Consider the following 20,299-nt stretch of genomic DNA (forward strand, 5'->3'; position numbering starts at 1 on the left):
ATGAAAAAATCATCTCATTTTTCCACTTTTGATATGATTTAAAGGGAGCATCACTTCTAGGTTGAAGGGGTTGGAATTGTTCAGACCAAAAATAATCAAGACAAACATCTCAAATCCTCATCATAGGTTGATATATGCTATGATTAACAAGTATGATTTTATCATTATGAGTAAATTTCAAACACTTATGAATAGTAGAAGTGATCACTTTCATGGAAGAGGGCCAAGGATGTCCCACCTTCACACAAAACTGATCAGATGTCAAAATAATTTCAAATTTAACATCTAAGCATTTGGTGCTAACATCAATAGGAAGTGTGATAGAATGAATAGCAGAACAAGAGAAGCCATCAAAAACTTTATCTACCACATTAGTATAATCATATATCACTTGATGCAATTGCAAAGTATAAGAGATTCTTCAATTATCACATTAACAATGCAAGTTGGATCAATAATCAATCCTTGAGAAGGTGTGCCTTTGATTTCCATAGTTATATATAATGGGCAATCACGTGCTTTAATAGTCTCACTACGATCAAATGTAATGCACAAGTCATTAGGAGTTTCATTTTTGTCAACAAGGCTCACCACATTATTATATTCATGACCAACATCATTGGGAGAGAAGGTAAGATGATCAATCTCAATCACATTAGTGGAGTGGGAAGGTAAAGGATCAGTGAAAATTTGAAGGCTTTGATTAGGAGGAGCTACTGATTTGTTTCCTTTATCATTCACACTAGCCATAGATATGGTATTGTTATTAATCAAATCTTGAATCTTACTTCTCAAAGGATAACACTTTCTAGTGCCATGATCAGGATGATGATGGTATTAGAAAAAGGCTTTAGAATAAAAGTAAGGTGAGGATGTCTTAGATGGATCAATTGGTTTGATAGGGGGAAGTTTCAACACATTCCTTTGTAACAGTTAAGACATAATACTATGAAAACATTCCTTAAGAGGAGTGAATTATTTTCTAAAGTATTTGGACAAAGGAAGCACACTTGTTGAGGCTACCACTTGAGTGTTGTTGTCATTGAATTTGATGAATCCCTTGTTTAGTTTGGACTTCAAACAGTTGTTGAGAACTTTCACTTTTATCACTTGGAGCCATTGAAGAGGATGATTGTTCCAATTGACTCGTGATAAGTTGATAGTCGTGAAGTATTTTGCACAACTACGTAAAGGAAGTAAACTTAGAAAAGAGAAGTTTATCACTAATATCTTTTTGTAAATTAGTAATAAAAATATTTTGAATATCTTGATCAAGCAGAGGAAAAAAAATTGAGAATACAAATGCTTATATCTACCAATAAAATCAGTCACTTTTTCTTTCACACCTTGCTTACAATGCATCAAATTAGTCAATGTAATTTTAGGACCAATATTATTGTGAAATTATTGAATAAAAGCATTAGCCAATTGTTGAAAAGAAGTAATAGAATAAGGAGGAAAAGAACAATACCATTGAAAAGCTTTATTCCTTAATGTTCTAGTAAATAATTTAGCCAACAATCTTTGGTCATGAGAAAAGTCACTACACAAAGTTTGAAATATGTTAACATGAGTCAAGTGGTCACCTTTTCCATTATAGAGCTTCAATTGAGGGATAGCTTGGACAACATCATTGGATAATGGGCTCACTACATCAAATGTTGGCACATTATACTTAGATTGATTCATACAACCTATTTGTTGTTGTAAGGAAGACATTGTTTGGGCTAGATTATTGATAGTAGCTTTGGTAGAAGGATTGAGATTGAACGTGTTGGATTGAGAAGGAGGTGTAACATTGTTGAATGATGGAAGGGGTAGAGAATAAGGAGGGATATTTTTATAGGAAAGTGAGGGTTGCGAATAAGGAGGTGGTACATTATGATAGGTAGGGATGGGAGAGGATTGGGTAACAAATGGAAGACTTGTGGTAGGAGGAATGAAAGAAGAGGAGTTTCCCCCTTCACTAACAATCACAGGTATATGATAATATTGGCTAACAAATGGAGGAATGCAAGAAGAGGAATTTTCCCCTTGACTAACATTCATAGGTATGACATTTTGTGTAGAGGTAGCCATGATGTTTGATGTAATAGGAACACTATCCATAGGATTAGTCAAATGAGTGGAATGATTAACTTAACTAGGAGATTGTGTATAACCTAGGGCTTCAGCACAACTCTTCATGGGCATAATATTAGAATACACAGTATGAGAACTGCTTCTCAAGATATCAACACAAAGTTTATCACTTTGATCTATTCATTTTAATCCTTCAATCAATGAGAGAGCTTCACTTTCTAGGTATTGTTGACTCATCCATTGTTGAAGATTTTCAAATTGATTGTCAATCTTTTTCAATTGGTGAACAGAAACCCTAGTTAGTGATTCCTCAACATCATGAGAATTATCTAAAGAATGAGGATAGATGGGGACATTTGTAGGATTGGAAGAACCACCAATATCCTCATTGAAAAATTTATCCAAATTAGGCTCCATCTCCTCGATAATTAAACCTTAGGAAGCTTTAATTCTACAACTTCTCACAGAGATAATATAGGTTGGACTAATAGTAGTAAAACTCATGCACTGAAGGAGGGAAATTGGAAATTTGAAATTTGGAATCCAAGTCGCAAAATAATTGAATAAATACAAAATTCTCAAAAAAAGGATTACTCAATTACATGAACAAATTGATTGAAAAGATAGAGAATAATTGTGATGCAATCCTCTAGGAAATTGAAAATTAAAATTAGGATTATGTAAAAATAACCTCTAAATTTAAATTTAAAATTACCCACTAGGAGATAAAAATTTAAAATTAGGGTTAATAATAACCTCTTAATTTTTAAAATTTAAATTTGAAAAGAGATGTTGGAGTTTGGAAATTGAAATAATCAATTTAAATCTAAAAAGGAGGGCTCTTTTAACTAGACATTTAATTTTAAAATTTAATATTGAAAATGGATCCAATATTGCAAATTTGAATTTGAAGCCACTCTAAAATGATAGATTCAAAATTTAAACAACCCACAAGCTCATTTAAAAAAAATAATAATAATTAAGGTTTTTTGTAATTAACCACTTAATTTTAAAATTTGAATGTGAATTTTGACTCGCAAGTGAAATTTTGAATTTTCAAATTGAATAACACTCATATCTGAAACAATTAACCCAAATTATGTAATTCACAAGCTCAATTTTGAAAATGAAAATTAGGGTTTTAATGAAATTAGCCTCTAAATTTTTTAATTTTGCAAGGAATTCAAACTTGTAAATAAAAATTTGAAATTTGAATTGCATACACACTTAGATCTGAAAATAAAAATCAGAAGTAAGCGTAGGACATGTCGAGTTTGCCAAAATGTAAAGGGGAAAAATTGATTTGGCAATTTGCAACATAGAAGGAGAATTCACCAAATCCATTTTTCGCTTTTAGGGGAGAATTTCCTTTACATTCAAAAGAGGGGGGTAATCCACTAGATTCAATCACAAATCAAATAAGGACTGAAGACTAAGTGAATTGATAGATTATGATGTGTTTTTCCCTCTTTTGTAAGTTGAAATGATGATTTAGGGTTGAGTGCTGAAATTGAAAACAAAACTAAGAAAATACTAAGCTACAGGTTCAGGATTTTGTCGTGCACCTAGATCTAAGTAATATAAGTTGATTTGGATCTTCCCTATGAAGATGCCCCAAAAAAATAGGGATTGTGGTGTGGCCTCTTCATCCTCCAAATTTTTCACACACCAAAAAAGGTTGTTTCATCTCTATGTTTGAAGCTTATTTCCAGAAGTATAGTTGTGCACCCATTTCCTACACATGAAAAAAAAGGGAAAATTGGTTGGGAATAGAGGCTTGCCTTTGGTCAAACCTCGATTTTGAAATTAACCATGAAACTAAGATAAATGCAATTGAAATGACTAAAGGAAATGTTCTCCTTTTGAGAGAGATATTGAAAATGAAATGATTATACCTCCTTGTGGTGAATTTTTTCTTGCCTCCACATGGAATTAGGGTTTCATGAAATAGGATCTTGATGTCCACTTCATTGCTTAAATCTTGACATTATTACTACTCCAAAGCATGAAGGAAGACTGAAAATGGTCAATTTCTCTTTTATTCTTGATTGCTTGATCTCTTGTGTGCTTGAATTCCTCTTTATTTTTCATGATAGATGTGGATTTTCAAATGAGAGGGAAAATCCTCTTTATATACTTTCCTATTGAGTTAATTGACTAATTTTCAGACATGAGCCGGCTTAGAGAGGGAAATCCTACTCAAATTTGAAATGGGAAAAAAGGTTTTGAGAGTTCCCATTTTAAGGAGGACCATGGTGTCATGCCTTGGTCTTGGTGAGGACCAAGGCACCACAACCTAGTCCTACCCTATTTTGGGTCAAGATCAAGGTGTATGACAAGGGAAAAATCAAAGTTTTTGGCATTTGTGATGCATATGAGCATAATCATGTCTTCAATCAGGCCAAGGGGTACAAACACTAAGGTGAAGAGCCAAATGTAGTTGAAATTGCAAGGGGTGCAATTTTAGGACACCACACCTTCTAATTTTGATGTATCTCAACTTATGAAAGAAAATCACAATCAAGTGGATATTGGTACTAGTAGAGGTAGAAATAGAGGTATCTATGGGACTAAATCTTCTTCATCCCTTTTACAAAACTATATATTCTTATCAACGCACGCACTATACAAACCCATGAGAAAAATTATACCAATGACCTTCATGGCTGAAGGACTACCAATACATATTAATGACCGACATCAAGATACCAATCAAGTTCATAATGGTGGTCATGCTTCTATTAGATAGTCATGTCATACCTTTGATAAGCATATCCAATATCATATTAATGACCAACATCAAGATACCAATCAAGGTCATCCTCACGGTCATGCTTCCATTAGACAACGTCGTACTACCTTTGATGAGTTTTTCCAAGATCATACTCAAGGCTAATGTCAAGATACCCATCGTGGCCATGGTTAGAATAGACAACCCCATGTTACATTTGAAGATCAAAACCAAGGTCATTTTTATAATGTGAATCATACTCATGGTTATTGTTGGCAATTTTTGTTACCAAACCTTGCAGGGATCAATTATGGGAATTCAGTGTAACTAACATTTTGTTTTAGTCAATACCGATAACATGTCATGTTATCGGTCTTAGTAGAGTTAGTTACTTCTTCATAGTTTTGCAAAGTCATATAACACAAGGGTTATAGGATGTATCAATATCAAGTCATGTTATTTACCACTAGCTTGAGGGGCTCCTCGTCATAAGTGGGCCCCAGTTATTTTTTGAGTTGACTGGGTCAATCGACCAACTCAATTAGGTTCAACCAGCTGGAGGGGCTCCCAATCGTAAGTGGTCCCCAGTTATTTTTTGAGTTGACTGGGTCAATCAACCAACTCACTTAGGTTCAACCGGTTGGAGGGGCTCCCAATCATCAGTGGGCTGATTTCCCCCTTCCTCTTACCGGTAGTAGGATTTTAAAATGCAAAAACCAAAGTGTTGGACACAATGGATCACTGAGAGGGGGGTGAATTAGTGATTTAAACACTTTTTATCAAAAAAATATATTGATATTATATAAAACAGACTGAGTGCTAATCGGTAGCTCAAATAGTGCAAACAAGGTGTGTGAATAGACTTGCTAAAATGTTAACAGAACACATGCACAAGAATGCATCACACAACACCAAATATATATGAGGAAAACCCAATGTGGGAAAAAACTCAGTGAGAATAGTTGTTGGAGATCTTCTGCTCCATTCCAGCCTCATAATAAATCTTTGATTACAATATTTAGGGCACCAACCCCTAATTTATGAGCACCAACACCTACAAAAATTTTATGCTACAACCTAAAGGAGCTACAACCCCTAAACTATGCTTCAACTTAGTGAAAACAATATAAAACTCAGTTATACAAATGAAATCACTATTGCAAATGAATTTTTTCAACCTTACAATATTCTCCTCTATCAGTTTCAACCTTACTAGTCTATATTCTCTCCACCCACTCTACAAATTAACTCTGCTAATAAATTTTCTAAAACCCCTCTTACAATGTCTTCCCTCCTTTAACTCACACTTGATCACTCTTAATCAGGCATAGCTTATGTTGGTTTGTCACCTATGTGTTCAATGCACACTCCACTGGTTGTTCCTTACACCAATTTACCCTTCTTCTCCTTACCAGTATTCTTCACTCATTAACACTTCAAGTATTTATCACTTCATCTCTAAGACAACAATTTCACACTTGCCTTCACTCTGTAGTAGCAGCAATCATAGTCTCAACTCATAATATTTAAACTTGAGCTTTCACGCCAAGAATCAATTAAAACTTAGGGCAATTAGGGTTTCCTTCACCCAAAAAAATCTACATGAGCTTCGGTCCAATCTGTCTTGGATTGAACACCTATACTCAAGGAATGCATCTGTATGATTTTTCCATTATTCAATGCATATTTGCTAAAGATAGCAATCTCGTCCATAATTTTTTGCCTTGAGATCTATCAACTCATTTGCAGTCCAGTTGTTTCCTTCTCAAGGTCATCTTGCAGTCTGATTTCTTTGCTTTAATCCAGGTGCCAACTACTCCTTGATCTTTCTATGTCATTCTTTCTTCCTTGAGCCACATCACTCAGTTATCATCCCATGATTTGTGGTTGTTTCATTAATGTCAACTTAGTTGTTCCAACAACTATGTCGATGGAAACTTCACCAACTTATGCATGCTTTCCATCTCATCTCCACATGGCATTACATCTGTCATACACTTAGCTCACTGACATAAGGTTGGTTTACACTTGAACAGTCACCAAACTCATACTAATACAAGCCCTTATCGATGAGTGCTACTCCTCCTGCTAACTGATGGTGCACACTACACTGGTAGCACATCTTCACCTCCGCTGGTTTGTGATCATTTTAACATTATGCCTCTTCATCATAAACAAGCAACCAACCTTTAGACCATTTTATGCTCTACCAGTTATCACTCAACATGATAACACACACATGCATCTCACCTCATACCAGTGAATTCATTGATAGTCTCAATAACTACATGTCTTCCACCATACGAGTTGAAAGCCTTCATGTTAATCTTCTCAATACCTTATTTGTCTTTCACCATACTAGTTCACACTTTTTTATACCAGATGACATACCTCTATCGGTAGCCTACCTACAATACTGGACATCAATGACAACTCCATGCTAACAATCTCCCCCTTTGGCATTGATGTCAACATTTTCTTTTCTGGTTTCTCTCCCCCTTTAACAGCAATAGAAAAGGGAACTTTAGTCTGACAAGAATAATCTCTCCCTTGACTATATCCAATTAAGACACACTCTCCCCTTGTTTCCATGCTTCTTGATTCAAGAGTCATAAGATAGTTACAATGGTTGACTCCCCCTAAATCATGCAATCTCCTATGTATTTAAAAGTTGTCAGATGGTGGGACAACTCCCATCTTTTGTCTCAATTTCTCAAATGGACCCAAAGGAAGAGGCTTGGTAAATATGTCAGCAATTTTTTATACTGTGGGAACATATTATACTATGACCTCCTTGTTTGCTACCTTCTCCCTCAAGAAGTGATGCTTGATTGCAATGTGTTTTGTTCTTGAGTGCATTACTGGATTCTTGGAGATGTTGATTGCACTTGAGTTATCACACTAGATTGGAATAGGTTCTGGTATCTCCACCTGTATGTCTTTCAGTATTTTCTTCATCCATAAAACTTGTGAACAACATGTAGCAGTTGCTATATACTCTGCCTCAGCAATAGATAATAACACTAAATATTTCTTCTTGTTGTGTCATCATACTAACCGGTCTCCTAAATAGAAAGAACCTCCACTTGTACTTTTCTGGTCATTTATACTTCCTACCCAATTTGCATCAGTATAATCTTGCAAAGAAAAGTCACATTTCTTTGGATACCACTAGCCATAACTAATATTTCCTTGCACATACCTGAAGATTCTTCTGACTGCATTCAGGTGAGACTATTTAGGAGCAGCTTGGAATCTTGCTACCATAAAAATAGTTTGTACAATATATGGTCTAGATGTTGTTAAATATAATAGACTACCAATCATAGACCTATATAGTGTTTACTCAACTTCAGGTGACTCATCTAGTTTGCTTAACTTACAACCGATAATCATGGGAGTACTTGCCGGTTTGTTGTCCTCCATCTAAAATTTCTTCAACATGTCTTTCACATACTTGGTTTGGGAGATGAAAATTCCTTTCTCTTACTGCGAGATCTACAAACCAAGGAAATATGAAAACTCACCCAGCATGGACATCTGAAATTATGTATGTATTTAATCTACAAATTATTTGCACATGATGTCCTTATCTCCCCCAAAGATAATATCATCCACATATACAACAACTATAATCATGTGATCTCCATTTACCTTGAATACAAGTTGTTGTATGTATTCCCTTTCTGAAATCCTTGCTCCTTCAATTATTTGTCTAACCTGGAATACCATGTTCTGGGAGCCTCCTTCAAACCATATAGGGATTTCTGCAACCGGCGTACAAAAATCTCATCTTCATGCAACAAGTACCCTTATGGATTATCCATATACACCTCTTCTTCAAGATTTCCATTGAGAAAAGCATAGTTTACATCCATCTGATACACTTTATATCCCTTATAGGCTGAGAAAGATAAAAACATTCTTAATGCCTCTAACCTAGCCATCGGTGCAAAGCTTTCTTCAAAATCAATACCTTCCACTTGAGCATTCCCTTTGCAGACTAACCTTGTTGTATGCTAGACTATCTTATCTTCTTCATTCATCTTGTTCTGCTAGACCCATTTGGAACCTATGACATTCTTGTTTGCTGGTCTAGGAATAAGTTCCCAAGCCTGATGTTTCTCAATTTGTCTCAATTATTCATCCATGTCATCTACCCACTTCTCATTTTTGCTAGAATCATCAAAAGTTTTGGGCTCTACTTCAGTTATGAGGTAGAAATTTACCTGCTCACTTTCCCTGGCTAATCTCCTTCTGGTCTACACACCTTCATTCCTATATCCTATGATCTGTTCTTCCAGATGATTCTTCTGCACATACCGGTTGGAGTTCTTACTTGGTGCATCTTCTATCGGTCCATTGTTATTTTTTTCTTTGTTCTTCATATTCTACATCAGAATCATCAATGTAAGGTACCGCTGCAGATTTTCTTCTATGTGGGTCTTCATCTATTCTCACATTTACACTCTCAACCACCCTTCTAAATTTATTGTTGTAGCATTTTCAAGCTTTACTGTTGGTTGAGTATCCCAAGAATATTCCTTCATCACTCTGGGAATAAAAACTTCCTAATCCATCAACATCTCTCTTGATGAAACACTTACTTCCAAACACTCTGAAGTGCTTGAGTGATGGTTTCCTTTCATTCCATAACTCATAAGGAGTCATTCTACTATTCACTCTTAACTATACCTGGTTTAATGTGTAGACTATAGTATGAACTGCTTCCTTCCAGTATATGTCTGGTATGTTGGCCTCATTCAACATAGTCCAAGCCATCTCCTTCACTATTCTATTTTTCCTCTCTACCACCCCATTTTGCTAAGGTGTCCTTGTAGCTGAATATTTTCTTCGAATTCCATGTTTCTCATAGTAGTCGACAAACTCATTGGAAGAAAATTCCCCACCCTGATCTGATCTTAAGCATTTAACCCAGTATCCACTTTCATTTTCTACCATCTTCCTGAAAAATCTTGAATCTCTCAAATGCTTGTGACTTATCATGCAAGAAGGTTACCCAAGTCATTCTTGAGTAATCATCTATGAACAACATGAAATACCTTTCTCTGGCCAATTCTCTTGTCCTTGTTAGCCCACATAAGTCTGTATGTATCAACTCCAAAGGTCTTGAGGTGTTATATTATTTTGTTTTAAATTTGACCTTTGCTTGCTTACCTCTGACATATTCATCACAAAATTTGCTTGTCGGTTTATGATCTGAGGTATATTTCTCACATACCAGTTCTTGCTTATCTTAACCATATTATCAAAATTTGCATGGCCTAATCTCTGGTGCCACAAACAACTTTCATCAACTTGTTCCATCATGCATTGAGACTCATAGAATTCCTTCAGATTGTAGACATTACCCTTTGTTCTCTTTCCTTCTGCCACCACTTGACCAGTATTTTGCTTTATTATCTGACAACTGGTAGAGTCAAATGAAAACTTGTACCGTTCATTGCACATGTGACTTACACTCAGCAAGTTATGCTTTAGTCCTTCCACATAGTACACATCATGAGACTTGAGCTTGCCATCAATATACAGTGTACGTCGACCTTTGATCTTGATGGAGGAGTTGTCACCAAACTGGACTGAACCACCATTCCAATCATCAAGCTTGATTAAATTTTTCTTGTCTTCGATCATGTGATTTGAGCAACCACTATCAACTACCCATAAATTCCTCCTTTTATCATGTAGAGTAGTGTGCACAATCAGGCTAGACTCTATCTTTTTTTTCTCCTTCTCTACCCAAACTGGTTTCTCTTCTTTCTCTCCCTCTTCTATCACTTTGTGTTCCGGTTTTGTTTCTAACTTCTCATCTAGTACTATTTTATTTTGCTTGTTGGTTCTCATCTTACAATACCTTTCTATGTGACCAAAATTTTGACACTTATATTTCACATTAGCACTATAAGATGTATTCAATGCATTCTTGTAGGACATTTGCATATTACTCCTACATTCATAACTCTTGTGACCAAACTCATTGAAATTATAACATGTGACATTTGTACTTTGTAATGCATCAAATGAGATTTTACTCTCAAAACTAGGGTTGACATTCATTTTCCTAAAATCTTCCATTCTATGACCGAACTTATTAAACCGGTGACAATAACCATGAAAATTTGGAACATACCGGTTAGGTTGTCTTGAACCTGCAAACCGATGCCTCACTGGGGGTCTTCCTTTCATGCGGCTAACTCTTGTAAATCCTTCATGATAAATACTTGCATTTCTCCCTGGATCTGCATGTTGGTGCATTGTGTATGGTCTTGGGTTCATTGATTGAGTATACCAATTTGTGTGGCGGTTTCTAGCAACATCTGCATATGTCTTCTTATTGGTATCCTTGCTTACTATAAATGTCTTCTTCTATTCACCTTCATTTGAAGAAGTGAATTTTATCTCCTTATTGGATGTGTCTTTGTTGTTTGAACTTTGACCTTCTTGAAAACCTAAAGCTATTGGTATCTTTAGATTGCTTCTGTTTTCTCAACATCTTGTCTAGGGCTTCAGTGTTGCCTTCATATTTGCTTCTCACTTCTATTTCTTCCTAAATTTTCTCTAAATCCTTCCAAAGTTTCACTACTTCTGATTCTAGATTCTGATGTTCCTTTTCTTTTTCACTCAGACCGGTACTAGTGACTTCACACATCCTCTTGGCCTCTTCCAACTAGAGTTTTAGATCTACAATAGTTTTCTTGGACTCTTCAAGATTGCTCCAACAACTCTTGTTCTTTAGTTGTAGCCCATTTTACCTTCTTTAAGTCTCTTCATGTTTTCTTTATCTCATCTAAGGCACTAATGAGCTCTAATTCAAGATATACTTCTCCTTCTTGCTCTTCCTCTTTTTCTTCTTCACATACCAGAACCTCTTGAGCCATGAAAAGGTTTTCTTTGATTTCATCTCCACTGCAATAGTCATCTGAGGCACTTTCCTCATCTGTGGTATCATTTTCATGTATGTAAAGATTGCTCTACTTCTGGTAGCCTCTTCTACCATGTGGGTATACATTCTTCTTCATATCCTTACCATATAATCTGCTACCACTTGATTGATCATCTTCATTCTTATCACCATAAGGACATTTAGTAGAAAAATGTCCAATCTTTCCACAGTTGAAACATTTCAAACGTAGCTTGCCTTTGTATTTGCCTGAACCTATCTTGAGTCTTCTAACAAAGTTTTCCATAATATCATCAAAGTCTTCACCGACTGCATCATGAGTAGATTTTTCTTATCCTTTTCTTGATGTCTTGAATGTAGCTTCTTTCTTCATAGCATCAATACAAGTAGTCCTCATCTCATAAGTAGTTAGGGAGCCATACAGCTCATCCATTGTAAAGCCTTTTAGATATTTTGCTTCTTCTATTGTTGAGACCTTTGTATCATACTTAGATGTAAGAGATCTAAGTACTTTCTTCACTAGCACCTCATCTTTTATTTCTTCTCCAAGCCCTCTAATGATGTTTTTTATTTTATCAACCCTTTGGAGATAATCAGCAATCTTCTCTTCATATCTCATCTTCAAACCCTAAATTTGTGCTCTCAATGTCTGCAACTTGGCTTCCTTGACTTTGTCATCACCTTAAAATATCTTCTGCAAGTTATCCCAAGTTTCCTTGGCAGAGGAGCACTGCATGATTTTAACAATCTCATTATTAGATAACCCACTAAGAATGGCATTCTTAGCTTTAGCATTGTTCTCATATTCCCTCTTAGCATCTAGATCAGTAGGGGGATTATTAGGAACCGTATACCCATTCATAGCTGACATCCATACATCACAACCTAGAGAGGATAAATAGGTTTCCATCCTTCTACTCCAAAAGCTATAGTTGACACCATCAAACATAGGGGCTTTTGAGGAGGTAGATTCATTTATTTCCATTGTGAACACTTGGCAAGATCTACCCAAGATAGAGAATGCTTTTGACAAAATAAGGTACCTATGCTCTGATAATAATTATTGGACATAATGGATCACTATGAGGGGGGTGAATCAGTGATTTAAACACTTTTTATCAAAAAAAGATACCGGTATTATATAAAACAGACTGAGTGCTAACCAGTAGCTCAAATAGTGCAAACAAGGTGTATGAATGGACTTGCTAAAACATTAACATAACACATGCACAAGAACGCATCACACAACACCAAATATATACAAAGAAATCCCAATGTGGGAAAAACCTCGGTGAGAATATTTGTTGGAGATCTTCTGCTCCAATCAAGCCGCACAATAAATCTTTGATTATAATATTTAGGGAACCAACCCCGATTTATGAGCACCAACTCAATGGAGCAACAACCCATGCACAATTTATAGGCTAAAACCTAAAGGAGCTACAACCCCTACACTAAGCTTCAACTTAATGAAAACAATATAAAACTCAATTATAAAAATGAAATCATTGTTGCAAATGAAGTTCTGCAACCTTACAATATTCTCCTCTGTCGGTTTCAACCTTACCAGTTTGTATTCTCTCCACCCACTTTGCAACTTAACTTTGTAGATAACTTTTCTAAATCCCCTCTCACAATGTCTTCCCTCTTTTAACTCACACTTGATCACTCTTAATCAGGCATAGCTTATGCTGGTTTGTCACCTCTATGTTTAACGCACACTCCACCAGCTATTTCTTACACCAATTTACCCTACTTCTCCTTACTAGTCTATCTTCACCCATAAACACTTCAAGTGTTTATTAGCTCGACTCTAAGACAACAATTTCACACTTTCCTTCACTCTACACCAACAGTAATCATAGTCTTAATTCATCATATTTAAACTTGAGCTTTCACACCAAGAATCAATTCAAAATTAGGGTGGTTAGGGTTTCCTTCACTCGACAAAATCTGCATGAGATCTGATCCAATCTGCCTTGGATCGATCACCTATACTTGAGGAATACATCTGTACACATTTTTCCATTATCCAATGCATATTTGCGAAAGATAGTAATCTCTTCCATAATTTTATGCCTTGAGATCTGTCGACTCATTTACAATCTACTTGTTTCCTTCTTGAGGTCATCTTGCAGTCAAATTTCTTTGCTTCGATCCAGGCATCAACTACTCCTTGATCTTTCTTTTTCATTCTTTCTTCCTCGAACCGCATCACTCAGTTATCATCCTATGATTTGTGGATGTTTCATTAATGTTGACTTAGTTGTTTCAACAACCATGTTGATGGAAAATTCACTGACCTCTGCATGCTTTCCACCTCAACTCCGCATGGCATTACATTGGTCATACACTCAGCTCACCGACACAAGGTCATTTTACACTTGAATAGTCACCAAACTCATATTGGTACAAGCCTTTACCGATGAATCCTACTCCTCCTGCTAATCGATGGTGCACACTACACTAGTAGCACATCTTCACCTCCGGTGGTTTGTGATCATTTTAACATTATGCCTCTTCATCATAAATAGGTAGCCAACCTCCAGACCGGTCTATGCTCTATCGGTTATCACTCAACATGCTAACACACACATGCATCTCACCTCATACCGGTGAAGTCACTGAGTCTCAATAAAATACTTGTCTTCCACCATACTAGTTGACAAGCCTTCATGTTAATCTTCTCAATAGCTTATTTATCTTTCACCATACCACCTCATACCGGTGAAGTCACTGAGTCTCAATAAATACTTGTCTTCCACCATACCAGTTGACAAGCCTTCATGTTAATCTTCTCAATAGCTTATTTATCTTTCACCATACCAGTTCACTCTTCTTTATACCGGATGACATACCTCTACCGGTAGCCTACCTACAATATTGGTTGACATCAATGACAACTCAATGCCAACATAGAGGCCGCGGACTAAGAATTTTCAAAGGTGAAGGAGTATCTATTAGGAATCCCATAGATACTGAGAGGGGGGGGTGAATCAATGTCTAACCCGTTAATGGAATTTCTTAACTTAAAACATGCAGAACATAATATAACAGTGTACCGGTATGCAAGAAATAATGCAATAAACAGAATCAAGAACATCCACATGAAAAGCACACCATAACACAAGATTTTAACGAGGAAACCCGGTGTGGGAAAAACCTTGGTGGGATTTGTGACCCACAATATTCACTCACTGGCCAATAAGAGAATATTACTTACAATAGGGGCCTGCACATGCAGGAAGGCCAACTGCCTAGAGCTCACTGCTCAATGGGAAGTCTCACTGACTTACAATGAGGATTATACAAATCCAATAACTTGTACTACTTTACAATAGCATCTTCAATGCTAGATTCAGTACTGGTTCCTGCTCTGTTCTTTACATATACCCCTTAACCTATATTTCACACAATAGGTCTACCTAATATTTTCCTTATGCTTATGTCTCCTTACCCTGATGTCTACAATGATCTCTTTTATATATAAGAGTCATTTTACAATTTGCCAAGTTGGCTTATAAAGTTTTTCAATAATAAAACAAAATCCTGTCGGCCTCTATGCCAGTATACTTCCTTTCTTCTATGTCAGTGCTGGTGTCCTGAGTGCTGGTGTAGAGTGTGATCTACTGATGCCGATATAATGCCTTTGCCGGTGCCATAGGATTGCAAAGTTGCCATCAATGACAAAACCTTCAATCACATACAATGTCACATTGGAGTGTGCATATGCCAACAATCTCCCCCTTTGGCATTGATGGAAATACTCATGAGAAATTTCAAAAATGATCCAAAAATGTGTAGTCCAAAAATTACCAAAAATGTGTGTGCTCCCCCTGAGCATATGATTCCTGTGATATTGAATTTTCTCATCCTACTACTCCCCCTTTGGCATCAATGACAAAGGTTGTCAAGATGTCAGTAGAGTTTGTAGTTTCAACCTTGTAATTGGGTGGTTACAATTTGAAAAAAATCTCCCAAAATCAAGTTTATACTATCCATAAACTTTTTACTATCCTTTATTGTTGTCTTTGTTCTCTTCATTGTACCAGTGAGATGCTACAAATGCTCTGTCGGTATTTTCTTTCCCTGTATTAATGCCTCAGATACTTCCTTCTGTAGAGATGCTAGATAGTCCAATCTTGGACTTAGCATTGATCTCAAATGCTTTGCCTTATTTACTATTCTTTCTTTCTCTCTTTCCAATTTAATTAATTCTTCTTCAAAACTTGTTATCTTCTCCTCAAAAACTGATAGTGTATCAGGTGAGTTGACAAAACTATCTGCAAGTTTATTGATCTCATTATGTACCTTGCTCATTTTCTTGTCTATATCTATAGTCAAAAAGTTTTTTTTACAGGTATCTTTGTACAAATTTTTGTACTCTTTCAACAAATTACATAATTCTGGTAGAAGTGTGTCAAAATCTCTGTTACACTTCTTTATTTGGTCATCAAAGAATTTCTATTTTACAATTTCTACCTTATCCTTCAATGACTCTTCCTTTATTTTCTCAATGTTTTCTATGATATATTTACACAGTGTATCAAGTTGTCCTAAAGAATCTTTGTTGTCTATATTACAATTAGGAGCAATTACCTTCAAAATTGGTATGGTATCATCAATTGCTTTATAAGCTTGTGAGCTGCAGTCGATTATTTTCTTGATTGAATCTAATAGTACCTCAGTCACATTAGTTGATTTGTATCCTGATGATGAATCAACAATCTCAGTACTGGTGGAAGTAACCAAGCTTATATTGACCTCTGGTAGGTTTGTTTGTGTCTGCATTTCTTTAAGCAATGGTTTTTTTGCTTCACTAGTTGTCAGTGGCACTGTCTCCTTATGTACCTATTCCTATTGTTGTTGTTGTTGTTGTTGTTCCAAAGCCTTTTGCTTTGTTTGTTCCTCTATTTGTTGTATTGTCTCAGTCTGTGTTTGAGTCTCTACCTTTTTCTCTTTATCTTCTATGAGTTTCTCATGTGTGTTATCAGTTTCCTTAGCTACCGAAGGCTCACTAGCCATATTAGTCTTATTAGTTGTATCTTTGTCTACCAGTATGTTGATCTTCTAAGTTTCAACATCCACAGTATATAAGACTTCAGGATTAGGATTATTATCCTCTACATCCATACCGTCAGCTATCGGTTGATCATTTGTAGTTGTTTTTTTTACCAGTGGATTAATTAAAGGAGGTGGAGGTAAGTTGTCTCTAACCTTGATACTAGGTGGTCCACCAACTTTTCCTTTCCCCTTGTCTCTATCTTTCTGATAAACTTTTATGGGTTTGGGGTTCCTATATTCTTCTTGTTTTTCTTTCTCAAATAGGAATATGTCCCATCCATTTTCAGTCTCTTCAGTCACCTCATTTACTCTTCCAACCATTAAAGGAATGTGTCGGTGTGCAGTAGAAAATACTGTCCGGTTCGCCTGAGCAATTAGGTCATCAATTTCTTTGGGAGAGTTTACCTGATATATAGCAAGTAGCTTTTCAATTTTTATTTTCTTATCCAATTCTATTACTTCTTGTCTTCTTGCTTCTAGTCTTTTGAATAGTTCATCTGGAATTTCATTGACTACTTCCATCGAAAACTTCTTATACATATCCATGTGCAATATAACACTATTTTCAACTTGTTCTTTTTCATCAGCTATTAAGGTGTCATATATTTTCTCTATGTTCTTCAATTTACCTTCCTCTATGATTTCATTCAGTAGTATATCAAGAGGGGCCAAGTCTTTGTTTGTCCTCTTCTTCTTCTTGGGTGTTAGTTTCTTCTTTGGTGTGGCCTTTCTTACTAGAGATCTCACTGCTTGTTGTTTTTTCCTTGTCCTCCTGGGTGAGGGTGTGGTTTCCAGTGAGGGATCTCTTTTTCTTACAACTCTTTTGAAAGTTGCAGGCATGTCACCTTCCGAAGAAGTACCTACCAGTGATAGGTGAGTTTCAGGTTGTGGAGCTGCTAACTCATCCTCTGTTATACTAGTTTTCTTCAATACATCTTCTTTGATGGCTTTTGCCTATCTAGAACCTCTTCTCACAACTGCTTCAACCTTTTTCACTCTCTTCTTAGATTGTATTTGACTTTCTATGGTTTCAGCACTACCAAATACTTCTTCCTTAGGTTCATTTGGTGCTTCTAGAAGTGTTTTAGCATATGTTTCAACTATGTGATCATCTATTTCATAGCCCATCTCAGTTACCCAAACTATCCTAGGGATGACCGCTTCCATCCAAATTTCATCTTTCTTGATTAAAAATCACATTTCATCTTTGTATTTGTCAACAATCTTTTGTGATAACCTTATTCTTTTCTTCATTTTGGCCTTTAATGCTTGAAAAAAGTCATGAATATTGTTTTTCTTGTCTTTTCCCATGTTATTGAATAGTTTTGTTAACTGTTTGGCTACCGATATATCATATCCAAGTTCTTTGTAGCCTATACCGAGAACCTATTTTGTTATATGTAGCATCAGACATACTAATAGATTTCCAAACCTGAAAGTTCCTTTCTTGTCCTTCTTGATCTTTCCAAGGTTGTCAATTAATTCATCTTTTAACCACTCACATACATCAATTTTTGCATTATCTGTGACCATATCATAAGCACTCTTAATGCATAAACTTGAAACTGAATTGAGTCTATTTGCATGAGTAGCGTTATACCCTAATATCATGTTGATGAATCTCACATTAATGTTTGTTACATCATTGACTCTTAGGGACCTCTTGTCGAATGTTGCACCAGTTAGGTTTATAACTAGGTCATTGGAAACCTTCTTGGTTTTATCTGGTCTTTTACTAGTGGTCAGTAACCTTGTGACAGCTTTCACAGCTTCCTTGGTGATTTTGTGGACTGAATCTAACCAGTAAAACTCACCATGTACCCTACTTAAGACTATCCTAATCACATCCTTGGGAAATTTAGGAATGCTAAGGATCTCTGTAAATCCTAGGGTCTCAATGATTTTGTGTTCATCTTTTACATTGCCGGTATTATCACATATCACAGTTTTAAACATGGTTTTAATTTCTTCATCTCCTAGTTCCTCAATGTTGCAATGGATGTACATTCTAGGGTCTTCGGCATAAATAACTCCCTTAGGAATTTGAGAAAAAGCACCTAAGGTATCATCTTTCTTTGCTATCTCAAGAACCAACTGAAATACAGGCCTAGGTCTTTTTATCACTTCAACAATAGTAGGGTTTGCTATATATTCAATTGCAGAGGTGGATGCCATGATTAAATACCTTTTACTACCTTTAGGGTGGATGATTGCTTGGAGTGTTCTTGCTTCTTGCTTGAAATGCCTTAGCTCAGAATCTTCGCGCTCTTCATAAATTTGAAATCTCAGTGAAATGAAATGGAGCCAAAACCTTAATTTTATAGTGTCTATTCACCATCTACCATATTAATTGCATGCCAGTTAAGTATTCACTTAATATTGTTTTCCAGTAATAAGTAATTTTCAACTTCTTATCTCTAACCGAGGGAATAATAATACATGTGTCATTAGATTGCCAAACCCTCAAAGAAACTTTCTTCAATTGGATGAAGAACTTCCTGCCAGTGGAGCACTACTCTGTCCTTCCAGTGAAGCATCTCTCTATCCTACCAGTGAAGCATTGGTTTGTTCTACCAATGGAGGAGTATTCCCAATATTTAGATCAGCTTTTCTAATCCATTGTTTTGAGAATTCTTGCTTAACTTCTTCAACTTTCTCTTTACCTTTCAACCTAGAAATTTTGTTGTCTACCGGTGTTCCTTTACTTCTACAGAATTTAGCAATATGCCTAATCTTGTTACATAAATAACAAGTTACATTATTCTTCTGAATAGCTTTTCCATAACCTATGTCGGTTTGTGTTCTGCATTGATTAGATAAATGTCCAAATCTTCCACAAACATGACATCTCACATTCATTTTGCAATTTTTAGATTTGTGACCAACTTTGTTGCATTTAGAACATTGACCGGTGGGTGTGTTGATATTCTGATAATTTCTAGATCTACATTCATTTACTCTATGACCATACTTATTACAATTAAAGCATTTTCCATTAAATTTATAAGCATTAGGTTGTCTTACTGGTTTGTTGTGATCCTGAGTATTTGCAGTACGAGAACTTTCACCAATTTCAAAGCCAATTCCAAAAGTGTCACCTTTAGGTTTTTGATTCTTCAGCAAGGTGCCAAGTTCCTCTGAGCTTTTCTTGGATTTTTCTTTATGTTGATTTGCAGTTTCTAGTTCTCTTTCTAAGACTTCTTTTTGTCTCATCAATTCATTTGAGTCATTCTAAGTATGCATCAGATCTGTCTTTAACATGTCATTTTCATAGCTAAGTCTTGTGTTCTCATTTGCTGCATCACTTAGTCTTTTGATCAATTCTTCTTCATTCTTCTTCCTATCCTCAATCTCTTTGCAAAATCTCATAGTCATATCCTGCATCTCACTCTTTGTTGTCATGATCTCTTGTTTCAACTTCTTATCATATCATTAAGTGATTCCTTTTCATCATTCTCATTTTGGAATTTTTCACAAAGTTCTCTTCTCTTATTTCTTGC

This window comes from Cryptomeria japonica, chromosome 1, assembly GCF_030272615.1.
Source record: "Cryptomeria japonica chromosome 1, Sugi_1.0, whole genome shotgun sequence".
Taxonomy (NCBI): domain Eukaryota; kingdom Viridiplantae; phylum Streptophyta; class Pinopsida; order Cupressales; family Cupressaceae; genus Cryptomeria; species Cryptomeria japonica.